Below are 4,959 nucleotides of genomic sequence, written 5' to 3' on the forward strand. Positions count from 1 at the left end.
ATCCATGCACAGGCATGGGAGCTAATAGATCTGCCATATTGCCTTCTGCTTACACCTGGCCCTGCCACTTCATCTAGTGTGACCAGCATTTCAAAAGGCTAAGGTCTCTCGTGCTGCTTGGCTTTGCATGTGCTGGTTCCACTGCCTGGAACACCCTCACCCCACTTCTGTGTCTGGCCAGCATCCCCTCCAGAATGGAGAGTGGACAGAGCATGGGGCTTGGCAGTCCCCAGGGCCAGGGCCCAGTGTGTTGGGAAGCAGACCCACAGCAGGCCTACCAGCAGGGAGTGCTGAGTTCAGGGTTCCCAGGGGTCAGGACGGGACTGAGGCCAAGGAGATGGTGGTCGGTGGTTGGGGCAGATTATGCAGTCTGAATTGTGGAGGAACTGGCGGGCGCAGGGCCCGGCTTGGCGCGGGCGGCTGTGGGGGAGGCTGGAACTGCAGACTATTTTTAGGTTCCTGCTGATTTGAGAGACAAGGATGCTCCGGGCTACAAGCCCTTATTTGCTGGAGAAAGACTAAGGTGGCCCCAGTTGCCCCTCACCCAACTCCTGGACTCAAGGCCTGCAGAGCTTCCTCTTTGGTCCCTAGGGACTATGGGCTTGGGCCAGGAGGCAGACTGGCCCAAGATATGCAACACCCCAGATATGCAAACACCCGCAAGAGGTAATTTCCATATCATTTGCAAAGCCACCAGGCCTCCTTATCAGAAGGAACTGAAAAGTCTCCTTTCAGAGGACCCTCACTACAGCAGTGCATTCTTCTGAGTTCACTTTCACCTGCCCACCTGGGTACCAGGAAAATCTGGAGAGAGTGATACAAGCCCTAAACTCAGAAAGGCCTCCTTATCAGAAGGAACTGAAAAGTCTCCTTTCAGAGGATCCTCACTACAGCAGTGCATTCTTCTGAGTTCACTTTCACCTGCCCACCTGGATACCAGGAAAATCTGGAGAGAGTGATACAAGCCCTAAACTCAGAAAGCACAAACGGCAGGTGTTAGCACCACAGTGGAGCTACAGATAGGCTTAGGCTGCAAATGTGTTCCGTCTGACCAACTGATGGTGGCTCCATCAATGTTGATGAGAATCCATTCATTCTACGAATAACGTGGTGAGCACCTTCTATGTGCCAATCACTATCCCAGGTGCTAGAGATTTAGCTATGAACAAAAAAATAAAAAATCCCTTTCCTCACAGACTGGATATTCTATAGTGGTATAGTCCCATAGAAATACAATATAAGCCACACATATACTTTAAAACTTTTCAGTAACCACATTAAATAAAAATTAAAAAAAATAGGTGAAATTAATTTTATATTTTATGTAGCCTGATATATCTAAAATACTATCATAACAGTGTGTAATTGATACAACAATTTGAGATCAATTCTCTTTTGTTCATATTATGTTTCCAAAATCCAACATGTCTTTTACACATACAACACATCTCAGTTATCAGATGAGCCATATTTCAAGTGCTTAGGAGCCCCCGGAGAAGGCAAAGTTCTAAATCTCTCATCTGAGCACAGGAGAAAGGCATGCCACAATTGATTAGTGATGTCTGCCCTGGGCATGGGCTAGAGCTTGTTCAAGCTTGCAAGCTATGTATTGGTATTTGCCCACCATGCACAGACCCAGCCCCAAACATGCATTCACCTCCACCTCACCCTTCTGACCCCATTTATTTTATCCAACCTGAAAAAAACTGCCAGAGTTCTGGGACTTTGATCTGGTCTTGGTCCAGTAGTTCTGGCACAAACACTATCCTGCAGAAAGGCTCTGCATGCTATCAGAGCAAGAGCCTCCTGGGTGTGTTCTTGTGCTCCTTCCCTTGATGGGGGCTGGCTCACGGCCATGGTGACCCTGAGAATATGGATGTTGTTTTTGTTTTTTCCGCAAGGTCTCTTCCTCCCATTGCTAACCAATACCAACATAAAAGTGTTTCCTGAGCCTGATTTAGCCATTTCAGCCCCACTCCATCAACCCACTCCCGCAGACCTCCTGTCTGGCACTTTAGCTGGGACCGCTCCACTTTACTTTTCCACATGATTGAGAGACTAAATTTGGGCCATGGAAGGAGCTGGAAACACCCAAGAATGGGGGGAGGGGGTTGTGCTAGGAGTGAGGCAGGCAGGGATGTGGGGTAAGAAAAACTGGATCTTAGGCACTCAACGTTATCATCATCATCATCTACCCGCTCTTGCTTAAAATCTTTCCATGGCTCCCTAGTCTCTGCAGGATAAAGATTTGGGTCTTCATTCCCAAGATCTGGCACTGATGGAGTTGCCCTACCATAGATCCAGATACTCTCCCTTCGTTAATCTTATTCATTCATTCAGCAAGTATGTATTGAGCACCTACTATATGCCAGGCACTGTTGTATGAGCTAGAGACACGGCTACGAACAAAACTGACAAGGATTTGTGCTTCATTGAGCTCACTTTACTCTAGCCAGGCTCATAACACCCCAGGCCCCCACATGCTCTCAGGCCTTTGCAAATGCTGTTTCCTCTTTCATTCAGTCACTCACCTCCTGGGGGACTCCTATGCATCCTCTAAGACCCTACTCAAAGCCTTCCCTGAGCACTCCCATAATTGGCCCAAATACTCCCTCTGAGCACCCACCTCCAGCCCAGGACCACCACATGTATGGTCCCCATCTAGCCCATATCTCCCTCCTCTTCCAGGCTGAGCCTTCTTTCCCAGGGGCCCCAGAGCCTGCTTCCAGGTGTACCCCCCTGAAGGATTGGGGTAGGAGGGTTCAGGACTCCTCTGGAGAATTCTAGCTCATTCTGGCATCCTACTTCCTGGCATTCTAGGGCAGGGACTCACAGGGCAAAAGCATGAAGTGGTTCCAGCAAAAGTAGGTAGACGGCTGAGGAGAGATGAGCTAGCAGGGCTGGGGGCACCAGAGCAGGACTGACTGATCTGCAAGAGCAAGAGCTGTTGAAGGTCAGACACAACAGGGAGATAAGAAGGCAACAACCTTACCCCAAGACAGAGAAGGTGGCAGGGCAGGGACAGGGGGTGAATTTTAGAGGGCCCTTAGATTGATAAGGCAGGAGGTTAGCCATAAAGGAGTCTACAATTCTCTACTGGGGGGCTTCCTTGGGAGGGCTGAGCTTGCAGTCCTGGCACTCTTCCTCCTCCCCAGAGAGGATGCATGGGACAGAGGACCAGAGGGGGCCTGGCTCCCAACCCTAGTCCAGCCCTCAAGAGGCCAATGTTGATATCGTGTTAATATCTCTGTAGCAGATCCTCACCACCAAGGTCAAGCCTAACGGTTCTGCCCACACACCGCCAGCCAGAAGCCTGCTGTGCTGTGTGTCCCTTGGGGAAAACAGGGCAGGAGCCTTGTGCCTGGCTGGCCCCCTCAGCGCCAGCTCATTTACATGGGATTTACACGGGCTCATTTCATGCCTTGATGCACACGGCTTCCTCTCAACTCAGCCTCTCCTGGTACCTCCAAAGAGACAAAAGAGTGGGTTCTGTCACTCAAATTCCCTGCCATGGGCCCATCAGAGAGGGCATCCCTAAAGGAAAGAGGGAGCCTGCTGAGGTCCAGAGGGGGCAGGGACCTCACTGGAGGTCACCCAGAACTTCAGGAGAGTCCAGGGCTTGAGCCCACACTTTCCCCTCTAGTTTCCCTTCAGCTCGTTTGAAGCTAGAACTCACTCCTGCCCTTTGCTTTGCCACCAGGCAGGGGCTGGCTGAGGGAGCCTGTGAAACCCCTGTGCTGATGCTGATGCCGATGCTTGGCTGGGAGCTGGAATCCAGACCAGGACAGACAAAATGTGCAAGAAAAGGCTCCACAGAAGCCAGCTCCAGCCCTTCCTTTTACATGCGAGAGACGCAAGGCTTAAGACCAGGCTCTGCCCTGGACCACTGCGGTGACAGCACCCCTGGTCTCTAACCCAGCCCATACCTCTTCACCGTCTTCCAAACTCCCAACGGCCCCCGGCCTGGAGTACCTGCTGCCAAATTGCCTCCTTCACTGGTCACCCTGGGAAGGCTGGGTGTAGGGAGATGAACAAACCCAGGAAAATCCTTAGTGCCCTGAAAGCCCAGAGCCCACTGAGGGGGGAGGGAACACCACAGATGGGGGCAATTCTGGTCCCACGGGATCTGCCAGAGCCAGCCAGAGGCTGGGCTTAGACTTAGAAAGGGATACTGTCCCACATCTGCCATATAGTCACTGCTCAGAAAATACTCCCAACATACCCCAAAGGCCAAGGTCCCCCCAACCAGGGGCAGGGAAACAAGAGGGAGGGAAGAGTAGATGGGAGGAAAGGCCTCTGGGGAACATCTGGGCTCCTGACATCCATCCCCATGAACAGCCTCCTAACTCCCCTTCCATCCCAGAGGCCCCTTCTTGCACAAACTTAATCCCATTTGCTTTATCTTGGAGGGAGCTCTAAGTTTCTAAGACACAAATCCTACCTCATCTCTGCCCACGCTCCCCATCTCTCACTACTCTCCAGCCCCTTCTCCTCTGTATACCACCCTCACCCTGACCTCAACCCTACCTGGTAGCCTGGCCTAGAGCAAATACCTATTCCCTCTTCCCCACACAGGCAGCACCAGCCTCCCATGCACACACTTCTACCACCAGAATATCCCCAGGGCCTTATTTGATCAGCTTTCCTCCCAGAACTACCCCTAGAAAGCAGGGAGGCCTAAGGCCATTCCCAGCACAGCCAGAGCCAGCGTCCCCAGGGAAGGTGGGACGTGGAGGCTGGCCATAGGGAAAGGGGTGCAGGAACTCAGAAATTGGGGGTTCAGGCCCCCCATTTCCACCTCTCACTAGCTAGAGCCCTACTGAGCAGGCTGCCAGGCTCTAACAGGGAAACGTAAGAAACCTGCAGGGGCCCTCACACCAGCAGCAAGTGCTGCTGAGGACAGAGCCCCCCACTCTCCACCCTGACCAGGACAAAGAGCAGACAAGGAGCAGGCACAGG

The sequence above is a fragment of the Nycticebus coucang genome, chromosome 6, assembly GCF_027406575.1.
Source record: "Nycticebus coucang isolate mNycCou1 chromosome 6, mNycCou1.pri, whole genome shotgun sequence".
Lineage (NCBI taxonomy): Eukaryota > Metazoa > Chordata > Mammalia > Primates > Lorisidae > Nycticebus > Nycticebus coucang.